Source organism: Amphibalanus amphitrite, unplaced genomic scaffold (assembly GCF_019059575.1).
Source record: "Amphibalanus amphitrite isolate SeventyFive unplaced genomic scaffold, NRLGWU_Aamphi_draft 001697F_arrow, whole genome shotgun sequence".
NCBI lineage: Eukaryota > Metazoa > Arthropoda > Thecostraca > Balanomorpha > Balanidae > Amphibalanus > Amphibalanus amphitrite.
Window position 1 is genome coordinate 55 of NW_024883190.1, and position 23,014 is coordinate 23,068.

General features: G+C 47.0%; 2 long non-coding RNA genes across 2 annotated transcripts; both read left to right on the plus strand.

Moving 5' to 3' along the window:
- Positions 1–558: 558 nt before the first annotated feature.
- On the plus strand, positions 559–10,913 carry LOC122374701. Its single transcript, XR_006255267.1, has 8 exons — positions 559–656; positions 1,166–1,296; positions 2,281–2,369; positions 2,738–2,795; positions 3,228–3,356; positions 3,501–3,564; positions 3,664–3,745; positions 10,283–10,913. It is a non-coding gene; the product is annotated as an uncharacterized LOC122374701 (long non-coding RNA).
- Positions 10,914–18,448: 7,535 nt separating this feature from the next.
- On the plus strand, positions 18,449–19,075 carry LOC122374704. Its single transcript, XR_006255268.1, has 2 exons — positions 18,449–18,710; positions 19,019–19,075. It is a non-coding gene; the product is annotated as an uncharacterized LOC122374704 (long non-coding RNA).
- Positions 19,076–23,014: the final 3,939 nt, after the last annotated feature.

The following is a 23,014-nucleotide window of genomic DNA, read 5'->3' on the forward strand; positions in this document are numbered from 1 at the left end:
AGAGAAAGAGTGAGAGAGAGAGAGAGAGGAACGAGAGAGAGAGAGAGAGAGAGAGAGGAGAGAGAGAGAGGAGAGAGAGAGAGAGGAGAGAGAGAGAGAGAGAGAGAGAGGAGAGACAGACAGACAGACAGACAGACAGACAGACAGACAGACAGACAGAGACACAGAGAGACAGAGATTGATCTGCAGTGCTGTGGATCGTTTCTGATCATGACCACCAGGCGTTTCAGTTTTTCAAAAATGCACAATCTCTTACGTCCCTCATCGGAACTACAGAGATATCAAATTCTAGCATATTTCACCTCCGATTTTTTAAACTCATACTGTTGTGTTTTCGAGATTAAATACTTGCCAGTGATTTTTGCGAGGCTGGGAGCCTTCACGTCTGCATATATTCGGCCCCAACACCGCTGCCGCCCCGGGTTTCATGCCTGGCGCCGCCTCTGCCCGCCCCACGTGGCTGCCGCTGCCCTCCCGGCCCGGCTCACCTGACGCCGCCCCTGCGTCTGACCTGCCCCCGGGCGGTGGCCGGGCGGCCGGAGCGAGGCTGGCCGCCGCGCGCGCGAGCTTTTGCTACGGGCGCTCGGCGCGGGCGGGCGGGCGGCTCCCGGCGTGGTGGTGGTCTCTGGAAGAAATTTCGGCTTCAGTTTCAAGAGGTAAGTACATCGAAGTACAAATAGTATTATTTATGGCTCCGAGTGGAAGATAAGTACATCTTTTCCAAGCGGGTTACTGAAAAACCGAACGACGAAGGAGCGAGGTTTTTCGCGAAGAAAGGATATCTAATCGTCCACGAGTGAGCCATGAAGAATCCTGTATATCATTTACCATTCAGACGTCACCTGTGTCGAACGTGAGCTAGGAAAGCTTTCTTTTCAACGAGTGTAAGCCCAGCCGCGAGATACGAGTAAAACATTCGCAGCTCCGCGTGAATACTTATCGTCATTCATTGTACATTAATCACGTAATGGATGATATCGTTCATAAAAGGATATCAAATTAAAAAGAAATATCTCATAAATGCAATATCAAAAATGACAATTTTGCTATGTAAATTCGCGTAAATTATTTCACAACGACGGTGGCGGCAGCCCTTCCCCTTAGACATAAATAATCGTTAGCTAGTGACAATGGGGCTAACGCGATACCCCTCTGACCGTTTCAGTGTTTGTCCGCGGTGTCTGGACGGTCTCCCGGTGCCGAGTCCCGTCCGGCGGCTGCACTGTTGACCCGAGATTCCGGTCCGTGGTCCGAACTCCGGCCACCTCGGACCTATAAACGGACTGACTCCGAACGGTAAGGGTAAGCAGAGGGCGGTATGTTAACTCATTTATGGCCGGAATGTATTAATTTTGGTTCGTGTGTAGGACAATTGATTAAGCGGGTTATTGTTGTTGTTGTTGTTGTTGTTTTTTTTGAAGTGTTGATATTCTGAAAAGCGGACACATAATTTAGCAAAGGTATAAATACAGTTGAATAATTTGATACCTACATGTGTAACTTTTACGGATTTCAAATTCAATTTCAATTTGATTGCACATGGCATGACAAAGCAGCTTAGCTAGCGTGCATTCAGCATCCGGATAATCAGGGAGAATTTTCCGGGTTCAGCGAGAATTATCGGGGATGATGTTCGGTATCGTGATAACGAGACATGCTGAGGATAGGCGCTCACCAATAATTTTCCGGCGGGGAATGTCCAAACGATAATATTTTCCGGATGCCGAACGCAGGCCTAAGCCCTAAATTGCCGTCATATTCCTCCAACTCTGCATGTAAAAGGGTTGCCGAGTGTCCACCTATGCTCTATGTGTTATACCGGCCGGTGGAGGCTGTGCGGCGCAGCATAACTTCAGGCGTCATACACTAGCGACATCTTTGAGCAGGATTATAATCATGCGGCACAGTATAACTTCAGGCGCTGTATACTAGCGACATCTTTGAGCAGGATTCTAACCATGCGGCACAGTATAACTTCAGGCGCTGTTTACTAGCGACATCTATTGGCAAGATTATAACCATGCGGCACAGTATAACTTCAGGCGCTGTTTACTAGCGACATCTATGAGTAGCATTCTAGCCCTGCGGAACAGCGTACACCACACTGCACATAATGCTTATAGTGCTAATAGCAAGTGTCTGTGAAGTGTTAGCGCTGTGCCATCTCACCGACAGGCGACAGGTGCGGCAATTTACAGTGATTTTGATACAATCTCTATCCCGACGACGTTGTGCGGCTTCTCTAAGATGTGACGTTATTCTTTTGTTGCTTTATTTCAGGCTCACTGGCGGGACCGAGGAAGACGGTACCGGTACTCCAGTCTCCAGCACACCACCGAGCTCTCCACCAAAGAACTCTAGCTTATCAGGTCGGTGTGCTGCGGTAAGCGCAGTGCTGAATTTGCAGAGATACTAGAGCAAAATAGTTATGTTGTGCGGAAAATTCAGCCAATTTTGATTAACCGTTGTAAATGCGTATTAAATAAGCTTGCGCTAATCATTCTGAAAAAAACACGTTTGAGATTTTGCTATTGTAGTTTTGCGACATTTTGTGATAATCATTAGACATGCACATCAGGAGCAGTTGCTTATAGCTACGTGTTGTTGACATCTTGAGTCACGTTATTACGTTGCCATGCCGAAAGAAAAGGTATAATAGTATTTATTAGCTAAGCACGGTTAATGAATCGTGTCCACCGCTCCCAGCAGGTGACATGGTTTTATTTTGTCGTTTCAGTGGGTGCGGCGACGCTCGAGACCAATGACATCTGGTCCGCCAGTCAGGAGACTGAACGGTAAGGGCGTGCTGAGCACTGGATTTGGCTAGTGGCGATTGTATATAATTGTTTGCTTGAATTATCGCTCACCCAAAGCCCGCACAGTACACATGCTTCTTTCTTCTTCTCAAGTTTGTCTTTGACTGATTTGTGCGACTCTTTCGAATGTATTTTGTTTTGTTATAAACAAAACTTGTGCGAGCATTGCGGGTACACGAAATTGCAGCCTTCTTTAATCAGAGGGGTTCGGGCGTAGTCGAGTCATCGTACCATAAACGTGAGTTGCGCATTTTCCTCCCCACCATACTTTATCAAAGTTCACGTGCTATTTTCGCTGGATGTTCTCTACTTATCATCTCTACTGTCGCTGTGGTATACATCTCTGTACTCACACGTGATCCCACATCGGCCATTGCGCTCCATTGACGCCGTACCATCTCTCCCCGACAGGTGCGGCAGTGCAGTATAGAGTGTGACTCCGGTACAGCTGACACCAGACGTCCGTCCATCGACCAGTCACCACGGAACGGACCTCCACCGAACTCCGGAATGTCCGACGGTCTCATATCTGGAAGAACAGTAAGTCAAACGTTTTGGCTGGTACTTATTCCCCTCCCCCCTAAAAACGTATGAACTTTCAATGGTTTTGATGTCACTTTGATATGCTTGTTCATATAGGGCCAAGCTGAAATGTATAGTTATTCGTTTACGTTCTTGTTCCAGGTTCACCTCACAGAAGAGATGGCGGCACTGCTTCAACACACCAACGCCTCAAACCAAAAGATAGGTTAATTGATCTTAATTATTTTATTTGAAATGAATGAATTGTGTCTGAAATTAACGCACAACGCGGGATCGGCATTTATTCCTTGTACTTTTATTTCAGGTTCACCCGAGAACACTGGTTCACCGATGGTGGCCCCGCTTCAGCACACCACCGGGACCCGCCACAGGAGTCGGCTTACCAGGTGGGTCGGTGCACCGAAGGAGCACTGTATCTGTTGTGACACCAATGCATTGTTATTAGGGCTGCCCCACTTTGGACTTAGTCCTCGCGAGTTTCTTCGAAGTTCACAAGTTTTCCATTGGCATGAGTGGTGCGAGCCTGCGACTTTTTGTCTGATAGACTTTGTTCTTGCCAATTTGAGGCGCAGTAAGTGTTAGTTCAGTTCGGAAATGTTCCCAGAATAAAGCACAGGGCACAATTTTTTAATTATCTCGACGCTTGCTTCGTTTAATATAATGTTTAAATGCATTAATGTCTAATTTTCTAATCCATTATCGAAATTTGGTCTAATGGAATGTAAACGACATGGTTATGTTGGTAACATTTCTCCAGAAAAGGCGTATCTTCATACACTTTTCTAACTTGTATTTCACCTTTCAAGCCATATCAAACTCATTCGACACGTATTATCTAACTTAATTTTCCAAAAGCTTTAAGATATATTCCATGATTCTGTCGGTCCAAGCAACCGATAATAGCAACGGTAAAAGACGGCCTTCGTATGTTAAAAAATTATTTGTTGGGACGTCGTGTTATCATATGCATGTACGCGCTTTCAATTTAGATATGAGGAAATTCCAAGCAATTATGATCTCAACAAAGTTAAGCTATTCATCATCGCGTTACGGACTCAGAATATCAAAATAAAGCTCTTGCACCTGATTGCATACTCGTAGACTCGCACCTGCATGCGAGGTCCAGTGTGGGGCAGCCTTTGTTGTATCGTGGAGGGTAGGCGACCGTTCAAACGGATTAACGCCGTATGTTAGCACGTCTTAGGGGAAGGTGGGGTAAGACGGCCCAGCGGGAAAGACGGACCACCAGCCTTGCCAGCCTAACCGCTGATGCTACCTTTTGGCTTATGCACTGATTACCTTTATTTTCCTTCGCACTAATGGCCACCTTGGGCTCATGGGACCTGGATGCATGGATTTTGAACTATTGAAAAATGTCATTCTTCTAAGGATGATCTGATTAAAGTGACCATCCCATCTTAACCCGCGCCCCACTGAGGTCTGCGTATAACACGCCCTACTGGGGGGGGGGGGGCTCTTCATAGCCCCCCTCCTAACTCCGAAACTACTGGGCCGATCGTCAAAATTCAAACGGCGCCTGATAGCCCCGGAAAAACTGTCGAGCGAAACCTAATTTCATTGACCTCGAGGTGACCGATGACGTCACAGGTCAGGTCAAAGTAAAAATTATTAGCATTTCGGCTTGTTCCCATTTTGGGCTCTGGCCGCCGTCTTACAAGTCAGATCAGGCTCATTTTTTACACACTCGTGAAAAGATGCTCTAGATACCTTGAGGGTACCAAACATGTACTTTGATTTTCAGGTCAGGGTCAGGTCATCACAGGTCACGGAAATATTATATCATGCGTCGGTCACTTGACGCATGTTTTATGGTCCATTTAGGCCATATATTTCGAATTTGATGTCGTCTGTGTCATTCGAGGTCATTTTGAGTCGAATTTAGCTTATGTCAGGTCACTTTCAGGTCAAAAAGGTCAAATTTTGAAGTTTAAATTTTCAACAAAAAAGTGTCTATTGGATGCAGTTTGTGCTCAGAAACACGATGGTGCTATTTATATTGGTGTACGATGTCAAATACGTACTGAAAAATTGATCTGAAAAAATAATAATTGTGATTTTTTTGCAATAATGTGTATAACTTGGCCATTTTTGAAGATATTTAGCTAAAACTTGCTAGAGATAGTCCTAAGCATGCGTTCTGTCACATTTATTCCTTGTTTTCGAAAAGTCAAAAACGGTAGCTACGAAGCTCAAATTTTGACACAAGGTGTCAAATTGATGCAGCCGAAGGTACTGAAAGTTTGGCGTTGATACGTCAAGTGGTTTGGAAGTTATTGCAGAAAAACGGGAGGGGGCTATGAATAGCCCCCCCCCCCCCCAGTGGGGCGCGAGTTAACATTAGTTTTGAGTTGAGATAGCCAAAATGGGGTCCCTGGCTTGCACTTACCAGTTTGAGCACTCGCAAGGTGGAGAAATGCCTCAAATCGAAAATATCAAATTTCAAAGTTGCAGCACTTGGATTCAGAGGGGCTAATGCATTAGAATGCCCCCTCTGAATGTGTGACGTCAACGCAGATCTACCGATTTTAAATCTTTTGCTAAAACGTTTGGTAGCACGCGGTGGTATATGCTGCTTTGTGCGCAACAAGTGCCGCACTTTCAAATAAAGTCGCTAAGAACCGCGGAGATCCCAAAAGGTAAACAAAAGTAAAAGTATAATACCTTGAAAACTGGTGAATATTTTTCGATGAAATTTGGTAGATATTCGTTTTCGCTCTTTTTGAACCGAGCGACGTCACTTCCATGCCAATTCAGTAACGTTTTTAAAGGTGGGAGGTTCCCTTTAAGGCGCCTTTCTTGGATTATTAGTTTTCTTTGCACTTTACTGCGAAGAACAATGTTACATTCACACTTGAAATTGCGCCCCGCTGGGGGTCCTGGATTTCCACGCCCTGTTGGGGGATGTTTGAAGTGAACACCCCCGCCCCCCCCCCCAAATCGGCTCCTGGGCCACGTAGCGATAAGCGGTAATTGGCATTCGAAAAAGCGTCAAAAGTCATCACCAAAACACTTCTGTCATTTTTTAGGTCAAGTCTAAGGTCATCAGAGGTAAAAGGTAAACTGTTGCCTATTTCAATTTTTTCCAAGACACCGGCAAATCACTCGAGAAGCAATAGAGCTACAGCGCAGCGGAAAAGCGCACTCGATAGCCCTTTTAACCCGCGCCATGGTGTGTGTGTGTGTGTGGGGGGGGGCTATTTTCTCTCCTTCCCCTATTCCCCAAACTTTCAGTACCTTCCCAGGCATCAATTTTACACATTTCGACAAAAAAATCCAAAAGGCTGTGATAGGTTGGCCGTAAATGACGTCAGAGTGATGACATGTTCTGCCGTTTTCGACCCAAAAAGGGTTTCGCGGGAAGAGCTGCCAGGCCTATAGCTTTGAAGATACAGAAAAAGGTTCAAGACATAAAAGGTGTAAAATTACAAGGGCTACTAAACTGATATCTCGAAATTATGAATTTATCGAATTTTTCCCCAAACATAAAAACATCTTTGTTTAGTATAATGGCCAAAAAGTTTCGAGTTTCGAAAAACGGAATATATGTGACAGCCCTTACTGTTTATTCACGAACCAAATTTTAGATCGATACCTCTTTTTTGGCCAAGGTATGGCCACGGAATATATAGTCTACGACATGGAATGGACAAGATCGAGATTTCCCGTAACTGCCGAGTTTTTGGCGACCTGATGATTTAGTCGTGCGGATTCGCTGTGGTTACTTCCTTTACGAGGATGAAAGTATAGTTGCCAGACCTATAACTAATAGGGGAAGGTGGGGCATAACGGGGTACCGGGGCAATATGAGAAGGTGCATTTTATTCTGATCAGGTGTTGCTGTCTGGGGAATCACTTCTGACAATTTAAACTTCGCTCGTTTGCCGCCCTTTTCCGGTGGACGCCGGCGGGAGGCGGCGTTGCTGAGGATGGTGGGTAAGGTTTTTTTCATGGTGCTGCTGTATTTTTCAACATTCGTTGGTAACTTCCTAGGTGAAAATCCGTTCGAGTAGGTTTGTCATAGTCAGTGAAAGCAATGACTCTCGTCCTAGCCAACCTTTCGCTGCGATAGAAAGTTGCCGGCTGTTTTGATAAACATGAACGATCCTGCTCTATTGCCAATGTCCTTCGGGGGTTAAAACGGGTTTCCGGTAGAGGCGATATGGGGTGGTGAATTTTACCACATTTTACCACACATACCCCATTTACGTGCCCAGAAGTGCTTTTTTGTTACAGCTAAAACTAGTTGCCTTTATTGGCCCACTCACGTTTCATAAATGCACTTAGAGGAGGGGTTGTGTTAAACATTTCAAACGTTGTCATAATGTTTCTTCATTATAAGTAGGTACACAGGCACCGTGTAAATGCCTAATATATATTTTTGCCGAGATAAACTCTTTCATTTTCAGTAGCTTGGATCTTGGTTTAAGCGGCGAGTGCACAGGAACGTGCACCCAGCAGCCTGACACAAGTCCCAGATTTTCACCACGCCTTTTATCGTTTGTCGCAGTCCTCGAATGGAGTCGATGCTGGCGCCGCCACCGACCGTCCACCGCTGCAGCCAGGCGTCGCTCTCCTGAAGAAACTGCATGTGTTCTCCCGCCGTTGCTGGATGGAGGCTGGATATCGCGCGTCGCTTTGAGCAGGGGTCGAACCGGGCAGAAGAGTTTAGCACATCGAGCAGGTCGTTGCGGCGCAGCAGGAGAGTAGCAGTCGGGAGTGCAGTGCGCGGGAGCTTGCCGTGGGTCGCATGCAATGTGATTGCTGCTGCTACTGTCCGGCTCATCACCTGTAGGGCATAGCTGACTTTCATTTTTCAAAGCTGTTTGGCCTGATGTGTTTCTGGCTTAGTTTTGGAGCAGCCCGTGGGAAAGAAGCGCATTCCAGTGCGTAGAGTGTTTCTAAATGACTCCAAGAGGCTATTTCACCGTCTACTTCAATATCGTATTTCATTAATGCATTTCGTATGCATTTGAAGATGTGAGGCACGTCATACAGAGCAGTAACCTCGTGCCCGTCCACGGTGAACAAGCCGGTTTCCGCAGCTCCGAGCAGTCTGTAGGTCGCCTGGTTGTTCTTTGACATGTCACAAGTTGTAGCTAGCACAGTGAATCCCGCTGTTGTTGTTACAACTTACACGTTGGACACACTGTGTTAACAGCTGCTGCTGCACAACGGCCTTGGTCGTTCCGGAACTCAGAAAGAAATCGATGGGCTGTTTCCAGCGTTTGGTGACACTGACGCCCCGCACCATCATGACCAAGGCGTGGTCGGCGCAGGCATTGGCGCGGCAGAGAGAGCCATGGGCCAGTGAAGCCCTCGATGACGTCATCACCCCGCTGGTAGGCCAACCTTGGTTTCAGCTGCATTTCGTCGAACGAAATGATGCACAGCTTGTCCTTGGCACTTGCTCCGGCGAACTTCTCTTTTATGAGAGCCAAGATAGCGTCATGAAAGCCAGGTCGCATCTGTATTTTTCCATCTTCCTCCGCAGAGTTCGAGGATGGGGAAGGACGTACCGTTTTTGTAGGAACCGATACGCCCTGGGACCAAGGCCATATATAGTCCTGGGACCCTGAAAGTAGAGCGCGAGTGCTCGCACTTCCTCATCTTCATCAAATTTTAGACGAATTTCATCGAATTTCATTTAATTTTAGACCAATGTTAAAACTCTAATGCAATGAATATGTATAAATGCTCCCGTAACAATGTGTGCTAAAAGTTTCCAATAAAATATACGGTTACCATTTCAAAGTCACAGTGATAACTTGGCCCTTGAAGACGAACCATTCGACGATTGTTAAGAAAAAATGTATGAAATGTTAAGAAAATATATGAAAATGTAAACCCACGTGGAAAGAAATTCATCCGCATCCTCCGGATCTCCGGATATTCATCCGGCAAAATCCTTGATTTTTGGTTACACACGTGGCAATGCTAATCGAAGCTCCTGTCCATTCCATGTCGTAGACTATATATTCCGTGGTATGGCGATAAAACTGTTCAAAATTGATGACTTAAAATTTAGAAAAAAAAATGATGACAAGGTATGGCGAAAACAAGTGACCACAACAAGACAAACAAGAACAAGTTCATGATGGTCTTATAACCAACACCATTGAGTTTGGAATGAAAAATTGACCATAAAACATCCATCACACAGCCCTAGTAAAATTAGGTTCATGTGGATGCGCTGACCCGGTGTTATCAGTGACCTCTAATAGCAACATATGTACTAGGCAACTGACGCCCTGTCGCTGATTTTCGCTAAAATGCGCAGCGTTTTACTCAATGTTATAGCGCATTCCAAAGAAGACCCGTGACCGGCAAAACATTTTATCTTTGACCTGACCTGTGACCTTAAGTTTCGGAGATACGAGGGGGGGGCAAAAAATAGTCCCTCCCCCACCAGCGGGTTAAACTGGTCATTAGCTGGTTAATTAACGCTATTTTAGGAAACATTAGTGATACAACCGCTAACATCCCAATGGTCTAATATTCTTTTTTTTTAGATGCGTTGTGCCTTACGTGATGCACTTTGAACGGGGTCACATGAGCAGAGGAAATGCGTATTACAAACGGACTTGAGCGAATAGGAAGACCCGTTCCTGATCCGTATTTACTTGGCCATGTAGCCCAGGTATTTGTGTGTTTGTTCCCACGTCGTGCGGCGACATATCAGCTGCGTACATTCAGATTTTGGTGTCACAGTTCAGTCATGTCACCGATCTAACTCGTGATCTATCGATCTTACCTGGTTCATGACATGAATGTGAACTGTGCTTCCAAAATTTGGACGGATGCAGCTGAAATAAGTGTGTGTGTGTATTTGTTGAAATGTTTTTTTTTTATAAATGTGAATTTCCAACAACATATCCGTGACGTTTTTTCTTCTTCTTCCACAGGCTGTTTGCACGCGAAGAACTTCAAACAAGGAGTGAATCGGAGGACAGAAGAACCGGGTCGAGATGTATTGGGGAGGGGTTAATCAGGGGGGGGGTAGGTGAGCCTGCCTTCTCCCCGGATTACCCCCTCCCATACCATGTGTAGTGGGAGGGGTAATCGGGGGGAGTAGGTGGGCTTACCTGCCCTCTCCCCTGATTACTCCTCCCCTACCATTCATAGGGGGAGATGGGTAATCGGGGAGAGAGGCTTACCTGCCATCTCCCCCGATTGCTCCTCCTCTGTCCTGTGTAAGGGGAGAGGGGTAATCGGCGGGGGGAGGCAGACTCATCTGCCTCCTACCCCTGTTTTATCCCCTCCCCTACCATGTATGGGGGAGAGGGATTATCGGGGAGGGAGGTGTTCCTGCCTCCACCGACTATTCCTCTCCCTTTATACATGGTAGGGGAGGGGGTAATCGGGGGGGGGCAGGTAAGTATGCCTACCTTCTCTCCTGATTATCCCCTCCCGTAGTGGTAGTAGAGGGGGGGTTGTGTAGGTCAGTGTCCTTGACAGGGGGGAAGGGTGGTGTACTGTCCAATGTGATCACACATGGCCATATCGTAATAATACACGTTGGAGCGGCTTCCTCTTGTCTTTATTTCCATCATACCACACATACACGCTCCCCCTCCCCTCCCATACCCTGTCGGTGGGGGAGAGGGTAACAGATGATGTCCCCCAGCGGACCGCCGGGGACGTGTGGGTTGAGTAGGGGGGGTTAGCCAGGTGGCTGAACCCCCCAACACACACGTCCCCGACCAGTGTCGAGGGTGGGGGGGGGGGGGGGGGGTGGGGGGTTCAGCCAGGTGGTGACGCCACCACCTGGTGGCCGCCCCCCCCCCCCCAACACGCACATCCCCGACACGTGGTCCACCGGGGACCACCCTGTACCCCTCCCCACCAAAGATAGTGCTTGGGTGGTATGTCTAGCAGCAAACATACCACCCAAGTATGGAGGGAGGGGGTAATCGAGGGGAAGACAGGTGTAACCCCGCCTTCCCCCCGATTATCTCTCCTCCCCTCCATGGGAGGGAGGAAAGAGATAATTAGGCAAGAGGGTAGGAGTACCTACCCCCGCCTGATTATCCCCTCCCCCCACTATAAACGAGAGGGAGGAGATAATCCGGCAAAAAGGAAGCTCATTTTGCCCGATTATCCCCTCCCCCAAATACAACCTGTGTGTCTATTCAGACAACACAGACGGGAAGTCGCTGTCAGCAGAGATGCCGTGAGCGACACCATCGGGACTTCTCCTGATTCACTCCGTCTGAATCTTCAATGTCTGTTCTGTGCGAACGACCTGTGAAAAAAGAAAAGACGTCAGGAATGTATATTTCGAAAAATTGCAAGTCACATTTTATCAAAGCTCGAAAGTTCGTTGTGTTAACTGTTACTAAAAAAATTACCATAAAGTGGGGCTATTTGAGACAGTATTTAAAATAGCTATAAAATAAAGATCGTTTGATTTTTGTGTGAAATTTTTGCTCAGGCAGGTGTGAAATCGAGCAGTAAATCGTCTGAGCAAGTAGGGGAAGCGGGGGTAACACCGCCATCCTCTCTATCGGCAAAACTCTGAATTGTAAATGTAAACACCCGCCATTTCGGTGTCCGAACGGAAACGGGGCGCCGCGTGAGGTAGGTTTCGCTAAGATTTATTTGATTTTGAGATCGCAATTGCCCATATTGTGAATTTCAAACCATCGTTGTAATCATTTGGCATGTTTTAGCAGCAAGTAAGTGGTCATTTCAAGTCGAAATGCCTTGATTTTTACGTTAAATTTGAGGGCATGAAGTGCTCTTCGTTGAGAAAGGAATTACAGAAGAATCGCGTCCCGGCTTGTTTTCATGTCGGGGCGTTGTCGGTCCATGACTGTGTGTGGGGTAACACCGCCATGCTCGGCGGTGCTACCCCAAGGGGTGGCAAAATGGATAAAGCTGCAATGATGACTCACACGGCTCGGAGAAGAGCTTTAGTTAGGCCGCAAACGTCGTCTGTTTTTTTAACCTCACGTTTGACTTCACTGGATGTTTCGAAATAAACATGAATTTGTCATGCTTTGTATGCATATTGTCCGCAACAAACAGTCTGATCTGTGACAAACAAACAACCAACTCTTGTGTGTCTTATGAGTTTGAGTTACTATTTCAGACAGCAGTAACGCTTCCAAGGGTGGCTGTCACCGTAAGGCCGATATGTGGATAACATCGCCATCAGTGGCGGTGCTACCCGCACATTTTTTGGAGGACGGAAAATGCAGGACTTGTTTTCAATGTCTGTAAAGTAGCGAAATTTTATAATGGAGCGCTGGAAACTATGCTTACATGTAGGAAAACATTCCTACTTTCACATGAATGCAAAAGAGCTCCGTTTTTACTGCGCATATCAGCTGGGTGAGCAGAAATGCTTAAGGTGGCGGTGCTCCCCCCGCTTCCCCTAATTAAGCATAAATTTTGAGTGGTTTTTATTTTATAGTTATTTTAAATACTGTCTCAAATAGCCCTACCTTACGGTATCAAACGTTTACATAGCTCATTGTTTTTACACTAACAATTGAAGTAAAAATAAATCACATATTAAAGAATCGTATAGTAGTAACATTATAGTAAACATGCATTGTATTTACTATGTATACAAGCGTCACAGACATCAGACCTAACCGAAATCAGTGGACTCAGGCCCTCAGTGCGCGCGGCCGACCGGCGACCGCCCGGGGGCGGGTCAGGCGGCAGGGGCGGGGCCAGGCACAGGGTGGAGTGGGGTAGGGAGGGGCAGCGACCGCCGTGGCACCGGGTCCGAGGTCCGACCACTGTCCCTCGCCGCCTCGGCAGCGAGGCTGGTGCACATCAGGCTTTCACCCGGCAGTCCGGGGTTCAATTCTGGTCTCCGCCCGGCAACCGGGGGCGGTCGCGCCGCGGTGCGACCGCCCCTGCGGCCGGCGGTGATCAGAATTGTTCCTTGGATTGTCGGGTGTAAGTTGTGATGTGCATGAGGCCCCGGGCCAGTAAGTCCGGGGCCGCGCACACCACAATCATATATTTATTTCGGCTGCATCTCTCCAAATTTTGGTAGCACAGTTCATATTCATGCCGTGTACCCACTTGAATACGGGCCTCGTATTCAATTGGATCAGCGGCACGGATATGAACTGTGCCACCAAAATGTGAAGAAATGGTAGCCGAAATATGACGCAGGGAGGGACGGTCACGGGCCCTAGACAGCTGACAATCACACAAGGCGTAGACACTACGCGCACTCACCCACTCCACGAAAATGACATTTGAGGACAGTTTGTTTCTGGTTTTAAACTTTAAAACGTTCGCTAACTCGGTACTAATAGCTTACTTGTTTAAAAATTGGTCAAAATTGTTTTATTGTTTAAAAACAATTTTGAACAATATAAAATATTTTATCGTTCAAAAACAATTTTGACCCCAGAGTCCTCATGCATCTCGCCAAGCAAAATCGGAAAACTACTTTTACAATAACTAGTGGATAGCCTACGGTGGTAAATTACACATTTTCAGTCAGAACGTAGAGGCCCAGTAGAATTTTTAGGTGAATTGACAGGGTATTTTATGGAGTGGGCGTTCAGCTAGTGATTTTAAGTGCAAATACCTATTCCCTAACTTATCGAGGATTAAGCATACACGGGAGGTGGGTTCGATTCCCACATCTGATTTCATATATAAATCAGAAATGGTTTCCCGTGCAGCATAATCCTCGTACCTTTCTTCGTCATCATCTTTTTGCTTTTTATCTAAATGTTCATTTCATCACGAATCCCGGTTTGTGATGCTTATCCTCAAGGCTTCAATCTCCCTCCTTCCTTTTTATTCCAAGAGACATTTAGTTCAATTTTCTTAGAGATATTAGCTGAGCTCACTCAAACGGCATGGGTGAGCTCGTTGAAAGGTGGTTATTACTATTTCGAGTGATTTAAAACGTGACTAGCAGTGACACGACAATCAGTAATGGGACCTGACGTGTGTGTCCTAATTTAGCACCTCGCACTTACAGACGACACGGAATGTCAAAACATTGTAAGGCTGTACGGGGCCCAGCAGTAACAAAATGTGGTTGAATCATTCAGTTAATTATTACGCATTAAAAATGAATTATAACGTGTTCGATAAGTGATATCCCGTCTGAATACAAGGAGAGAGGGAGAGGGAGAGCTGGAGAGAGAGCGAGAGAAAGAGGGCGGGAGCGAGAGAAAGAGGGCGAGAGCGAACCAGAGAAAGATAGGTCGGAAGGTAGAGAAAGAGAAAGAGAAAGAGAGAGAGAGAGAGAGAGAGAGAGAGAGAGAGAGAGAGAGAGAGAGAGAGAGAGGGAGAGGGGGCGAGCACGAAGGAAAGAAGGCGTGAGAAGAAGAGAACGAGGGCCAGAGAAAAAGAGCACGAGAGAAAGAAAGGTAGACAAACGGACAAGAGCGGACAGAGCGGACAAGACGGAACTGTTGTAGAAAATGGTAAAATATGTTAACGCAAAGATAACATGCCAATGCTTTTAACAACACCGTGTTTCTCCTGACTGAAATCTTACTCGGAAATATTATGGAAAAGATGAAAAATGTCAGGTTAATGACACGACAGTGCAAGGCATAGGACAGGGCACTGCACAGGAAATAGCAGAGCAGAGTGAAAGGCATGGGGCTGGAGAGGACCCAGGGCAGGGCACAGACCAGGGCAGAGAGAAGGACCCAGGGCACTGGATAGTTGGTACGCTACAAGGTGCAGAACGGTCCACAGGGCAGGCACAGGACGGGATACAGGGCAGGGCACAGGACGGTATACAGGGCAGGGCAGGACGGGATACAGGGCAGGGCACAGAACGGTCCACAGGGCAGGGCAGGACGGGATACAGGGCAGATACAGGGCAGGGATCTCGTCGATCAAATATGCAGGTGATTCGTCCAAGGAAGATGGGGCTGCGCTCCTAAATGGAACACCGTAAGTGCCTTAAAATATGCCTTGATTCGATTTCGGAAGTTTAAACCTGCGTCACTTGAGCCATGACTCAAAATTTGCCACTTAGTCTTAGCTTAACATACAAATCCCACCACAGAAAGTAGAGGGCGTTAAACACCCCCAGTCAAATTTTCAGGATAACTCTAAACTAACTAATGCAGTAACCATCTTGAAATTTTGTTTATATTCTTCTACACCAGTAAGCCTATCCCACAGATGTATGTTTGGTTTATTGTTTAGTTATGGTAGATTTTTTTATGTCTCTACACGCAACTAGCAAAAAATGAGGACACATTAGTTGACTCCGTGACAGACGTATTTTAGGACAAAGTAGTATTTGGATGGGCAAGGTATACAGTAAAAACTATTAAAGACGTCAAGTATTCAGGGTATTAGTTTTTGCCATCACTCACTTAAAACAAAATGGACTCATTTTTTAGTTTTATTCACGATCGATGGCAACACAAGTCAAATTCCTAAAACCAGACGTTTCGGCCACAGAGTGCCTTCGTCAGTGGACACTAGTGATTAAATTAAAAACACATAGTATCAAAAACAATCGGTATAAATCGTTCGAAGTCGACACATCGGGCACAGGTTTCGAAAATGAAATTTTCAAAATTTCGAAAATGAAAAATTTCGAAAATGAAAATGGTTTCGAAATTCGAAATTTTTGAAACCTGTGCCCGATGTGTCGACTTCGAACGATTTATACCGATTGTTTTTGATACTATGTGTTTTTAATTTAATCACTAGTGTCCACTGACGAAGGCACTCTGTGGCCGAAACGTCTGGTTTTAGGAATTTGACTTGTGTTGCCATCGATCGTGAATAAAACTCAATCATGTCTGATTATTTACATGGACTCATTATCTTCGGCGCTGCGTTCACTAGAGACCTAAATATGAATATTATGTTCACCTTCTACATTTGACCTGGACCAAGAAACATTCACATGACCTAAAAAAAACTAAATCTCCTGAATAAAGAAGTATTTTCGTGTCTTTGAAGCTTTTGTGCGTTTGACTTAGTTACAGTTTCTGACACGGAACTAAGCGCCGGAAAAATACTTAATTCCTGAGATACTATGGGAGACTTTAAACGACTCCTCTTCCACTTTGTTGGCGGCATTTAGATGAAAGCTCATTCAGTTGTCAGATAGCAGATAGTAGATACTTGCTATGTCCTCTCACGTCTCACGAAATACTTGAACGGCAGCTATTTTAAAAAGTCTGAGCTCGATCAAAATAGGTAAGTGAATCCCAGAAATAAAGCGATAACATACCGTATTTTTTTTTTCGAGACAACATTAACTTTCGACTAGCCTGAGCTATTTTCGCTGCTTCAAAGTCACCCAAATTAATTTTAGCTCGTCAAATTTTCTCGGGTTATCAAGCGCCGAAAATTCAAAATCATACCACTGCAGTTCACTGAAGGTAGTGAAACTCGAGATGGCCTTCTGCCGTGCAGTAGCGTCATAGAAAATATCCCAATAGGTATTCGATTTCGGAGGGTGTTCAGTGTTGACTCTCCAGCGCAATAATATCAGTCTGCATTGGTATCTCGATAGCGTAAGGCTCCTATCGGTTTCCTTTGCATGGTCACTGGTCAGTGACGGTTTAAGCAGATGTGCACGGTCGGAGCACCACTCGGGGAATGTAGCTATATATTGGTGGTCCACCCGCTCCAGACAGCGGGCGGGCCGCACCGACCGGCCCCGGGCCCGGCCCCGGCCTCAGGTCAGGACAGGTCAGGGGCGTCGCCAGGCGCGGTACCGCGGAGACGGTGCAGGAGAAGAGCGGAGAGGGAACATACAAACACGATGGAGAAATACAGTGCCCTACGGTGCACCGACCCACCTGGTAAGCCGACTCCTGTGGCGGGTCCCGGTGGTGTGCTGAAGCAGGGCCACCATCGGTGAACCAGTGGTCTTGGGTGAACCTGAAATAAAAGTACAAAGGAATAAATATCTAATTCGCACAAAATTTGCGGTAATTTGTCACATTGCATTCATTTCAAATAAAAATAGTTCGAGTAAACTTATCTTTTTTGAGTTAAGTTTGTGGCGGTGGTGCGACAAAGCATTGCCACAATCTCTCTGCTGAGGTGAACCTGAAATAACCGTACAAAAGAATTAATGAATGAAAAAGGAAAGAACAAGAATACACATATAGCATGAAATGAAAACACAAATAAAAAGAATTTGAAAGCTTGATTGAATGTGGACTGAAAAGCGAAAGCAATGTCGCAATTACCGAAAGCTCACGCTATATTTACATTTATTTCACAACATAGTATAAGTATTTAAAGTCGGAAAAACAACACTTATCTTTTCATCCAAATGTGATTCCCAATCTCGCTGGTTCCGTGGTGACTGGCCGATGGACGGACATCTGGTGTCAGCTGTATACCGGCGCCACACTCTATACTGCACTGCCGCACCTGTCGCAGAGAGGTGGTACGGCGTCAACACACGCTAAACGGGAGACCGCTTGTGTAAAACTATTTGCAATAAGGTATTAACTTTATCATCGATATAAACAGCAAAGATGACAACAAGGAAAACACGAACCGGAAATGAATACGAGCAGCTTCGCAGGTTCCTAAACTTTTTTATGATTACATTATTTCGACAGTTTGGAAAAACGTTAACTGAGTGAGAAATAAGCAAAATGCTGAAAATTCAGGACTCAAAAACCGTAAACTTAAATTTGAATACAATTCCTTTCTTACATATTTTACATAAATCGTATGTTGTAAAAGCCTCATCGTGTTGCCTGCATAAAGACAGATTATTAACAAATAAAAATGCGTCGATATTTCCTAGTTCCTACCAATGCAAGGTAATGTATTTAATTCCAGCCTTTGGGTGACCAAAAATCAAACTGTCAACAGTGACCAACTGATCTCCAGGCAGCCCAAATCCAGTGCTCAGCACGCACTTACCGTTCAGAGTCTCCTGACTGGCGAACCAAAGACCATTGGTCTCGAGCGTCGCCGCACCCACTGAAACGACAGAAGGAAACCATGCCAGCTGCTGGGAGCGGTGGACAATATTTACGAATCATGCTTAGCGAACAGACAATATTGGTGTTTCTTTTTCGGCACATGAACACAAGATTAGACGATCGAGTCGCATTTTCCTTACTGTTACCGCCGAGAGGGGGAATTGAAGGAATAGGAGGTGCCAGTTCAGTTTATTGCTTAGGGCATGCGAATGTGCAACACTTACCTGTGCATGTCTGCCTGCGGAATTTGCACTGCATGGGATGTTGGGACGTTTGCTTTGTGTTGCAATCGTGGCTGCCGGGTTTGCTCACACATGTTTTGCCTTCTCTTACAGTGCAAACGTGCTAAAGTAATTGTTCATTGATGACAGGCGTATTGTGGACCATTGAACTCCTTCATCTTGCAAACGAAGTACGTATCCATACGTTTATGTGTTAAATGTCTGCGGTCAACTGTGGCTACGCTATGGAGTCATTTGTTTTCTAATGAGCTGGCCACTACTTTGAATTGACACTGATCACAACAGAATGTTCAGCAGACAGTACAAAATGTGAATGATTGCTTGTGAATAATGCACTGTCAAACAAATCGCTAGAATGCTTGCTCGATTGTCTTGTCCGCATAGCTTCTTGCGCAGGGCTGTCGTGCATGAATCGTGCATGAGCACTGCATGAGCTTCATGTGACTGACGGTGCGTGATCTGTGCGTGTTTGTTGCAGCTTTTACGTGACAAATGAATGGACTACTGCTGCAATACATCACTGGGGCAATCCTAACTGTCCTTCTCTATTGATGGTAGTTGACGAAACGCGGTTACAGTAAAAGTTCGTTTGCTGCTTCCTTTTCCAGTCACTCAATGAACACAAGTTGAACATACTTACCTTCTGTCCAATGTAATGTCCCATCCTTGTCATTGGTATCACTGAAGAGGAGAATTGAAGACAAGATGGATCAACAGAAGGTTCAAGTGCCAGAGAAGAAGACAACTGTATGTGAAAGGTCACGACCAGCAAGAGGAAAGAAGATGACTGAAGCTGGCAGAGAATACCAATGTGGTATCAAGACACAGGCATATAACAGATACTGCAAGGAGCTTAACAAGCTGGCAGTGCGCATACTGACTGAAGATGGTATGGAAATAGCAGACGATATCAGTCAGGAACTTCTGGACAAATGGATGCTTTGCCATCAGGAGTTCCTACAGATTGAACAGGAACTCCAAGAACTGCTGGATCCTGAAGACAGACTCCAACATGACAAGAAACATGGCCAGCAACTGGAAGAAATGAAAGTGATTCATGGTCTTCTAAGACAACAAGATCCAAGAGGGCTTCTCTGCCGCCCGTATTCAAGTGCTGCACCTGGTGCAGTTGGAGGACAGGGTGTGACGCAAGAGACGCCTCAAACCGACCTCAGGATTGAACGCGATGATGACAACAAAAGCGCTGCATCTCGAAAGAGCACTGCAAGCTCGTTTCGTGCTAAGCTGCTCGAAACCCGCCTTCAGGATGAGCGTCAGCGAGCTGAAGCGGAAGCGAAGATGGCTGCTCTCCAGAGTAGGAGGAAACTGGACCAAATGAGACAGGAACTCGAATGGAAAGAAGAAGAGCTTCGGCTGAAGACACAAATTGAAGTCAGTGCAGCACAGAGGGAAGCTGCAAACCGGATTGCAGAGGAAGAAGAAGAGATGTTTGTTATGGAAACAGGAGCAAGACCTCGCATGTGTGTCGAACATCAGCAAGCTCCTGCTGCTATGCATGAAGCCGCAACACTGAGAAACTATCAAGAAACTGAAGGTCCAACCATCGACACAGCTGGCCTCGGTATCAGTCGCTCAACAAGAGTTCCGTTGGACGCAGTCGGTGATCCGCAAGGAAACGCTGAGATGACATCTCAAGAACAACTGCTGACGGGTCTGTCAACGCTGTTGTCAGCTCAGAACAAAAGAAGTGATCTCCCTAAGCTGGAGCCAGACGTTTTCAAGGGCAACGTTGAAGACTTTCCGCTTTGGTTAAAGTCGTTTGAGTCCTTCATTGAAAGCAAGACCGAGTCTCCAGTTGAACGGTTGAACTACATGTCTCGTTACACGGCCGGAGAAGCGAGGAGTGCGATACACGGACTGCTGTGCCTCAGGACCAACGACGCGTATGACCGAGCGAAGGCACGCCTCATCGAGCGATATGGGAACAGCTTCATTACCGTCACAAGCTACAAGAAAAGACTGAGGGACTGGCCTGTGATCAAACCGGGCGACACCAAGGCCCTGCAACAGCTGGCTGACTTTCTAGATGGGTGTTCTGCTACTGCTGATGTCGTGCCAGGCATGAGAACGCTAGGCGAAGCAGAAGAGAATGCAATGATCTTGAAGAAGCTGCCGAGGTACATCGTCGATAAGTGGAAAAGGATCGTGGACAAGAAAATCTACGAGCCAGAGCCTGACCAAGAACCGTGTTACCCATCGTTCGGTGAATTTGTCACATTTCTTGCAAGAGAAGCAAGAATCGCCTCGGGCCCCGTGGCGATGCTGGCGACCCAGGAAGAGACGCGGAGCCAGCGTCGCCCGCAAACACAACCCGCTAATGGTAGAGTCAGGACCTTCCTGTCATCAGCAGGCGCCCCCAGGCCGGCAACTGAACTACGTAGCGGACACACTGGAGGCTCACTGGATCCGACGCCTATCAAGTGCTTGTTGTGTCCAGGACGACACATCACTGGACTTTGTGATGTCTTCAGATCTAGCTCGTTAGATGAACGTCACGAGCTGGTAAAGAGATATCGTCTCTGTCGCGGTTGTCTTCGAGCTGGCCATCGCTGGCGTGAATGTAGGCGCAAGGAGACCTGTGACAGATGCGGCAAACGACACCCGACCCTGCTGCACGACGAACGACTGGCCTCCGTGCACAGGGAGACACAAGAGAAGAGATCGGTCCACGATGGATCTACTCAGACTGCAACGTCACTGCAGGTGACAGCCGAACGAGGGACGACACCCTGCTCACATTCGATGATCGTACCCGTCAGGATCTGGCACAGACTTCATCCGGAGTTGAACCTGGTGACGTATGCAGTTTTGGATTCACAGTCGGACGCGTGCTTCCTGAAGAGCAGCGTTCGGGACTCTCTGCAAGCTGACGGTGAACCGATACAGTTGGAGCTAAGCACGATGGCCGGCAAGTCAAGGCTGGAGTCACTGGCTGTAAAGGACCTGGTCATCGAATCCCTGAGCACAGGCACCGAGATTGAACTACCCACCACGTACACACGGGATGACATTCTTCTTGATCGACAGCTGATCCCAAGGAAGTCAACAGTTCAGGCTTGGGAGCATCTCACAGAAGTGGCATCGAGCCTACCGAGGTACTATGAAGAGGCTGACATCGGTCTGCTGTTGGGGTTGAACTGTGGTGCAGCCATCAAGCCTCTGCAAACAGTCACAGGTGGAGACAACGAACCCTGGGCAGTTCGCACTGAACTGGGGTGGTCTGTTGTGGGCACGGTCGAGGCACCGACGACGCCCTCTTCAGGCTGCTACCTCGTCAACGTGGGTAGTGACGTCACTATCAAGCGACACTTTGCCTTCAGGATGCAAGTGAGAGAAGTTACTCCAGAACAAGTATCACGTCTCTTCGATAGTGACTTCAAGGAGGTCTCAAAGGGTGCCAAGATGTCACAAGAGGACATGAGGTTCGAGACGTTGATGAAAGAGCAGATGGTGCAGGGAGAAGATGGACACTTCGTGGCACCGCTGCCGCTGAAAGACCCGGACTCTCAGTTCCCGAACAACCGGATCATGGCAGAGCAGCGTCTTGCTTCTCTCAGGAGACGCTTGCTATCGCAGCCGCGCTTGAAAGAAGAGTATCAAGCATACATGCAGGATATGCTCGATAAAGGCTACGCTGAAGCTGTTCCGGATGACGAGCGATGCCGTGACGACGGGAAGGTATGGTATGTCGCTCACCACGGAGTGTACAGTCAAACCAAACAGAAGCTGCGCGTAGTGTTTGATTGCAGTGGAGAATTCCAGGGATGTTCCCTGAACAACCAGCTCATGCAAGGGCCCGATGTGTCCAACAACCTGTGCGGCATCCTGACTCGGTTTCGAAAGGAGCGCATCGGTATCACATGTGACGTGAAGGGCATGTTCAACCAAGTCAGGGTAACCCCCGAAGACAGAGACCTGATAAGGTTTCTATGGTGGGAGAACGGCGACATGCGGCGAGAGCCATCCGAGTACCGGATGACGACACATCTGTTCGGCGCTTCATCTTCGCCGGCGTGCGCCATGAGTGCCCTGAACAAGACAGCCGACCAGTACGAAGAAGTGTTTGGATCTGACGCGGCAGACTTCATCAGAAGAGATTTCTATGTGGATGATGGTCTGACGTCGACTACCGAAGAGAAGTCAAGTGTGCAGCTGGTCAAGGACACGATCAGCATGTGCTCGAGTGGGGGTTTTGAGCTGCATAAGTTCACATCCAACTGTCCCGAGGTGGTGGCAAGTGTTCCCGAGAGCCGGCGTGCAAAGTCCTTGGAGCACGTGGACATCTCTGAAAGGACTGTCATTGAACACGCACTCGGCATGAAATGGAATCTTCAAGAAGACTCGTTCCACATAAATACGGACATCTCAGTGAAGCCGACAACCAGGAGAGGAATCCTCTCCATGGTCAGCTCCCTGTATGACCCACTCGGCTGGGTGGCCCCATTCACACTTC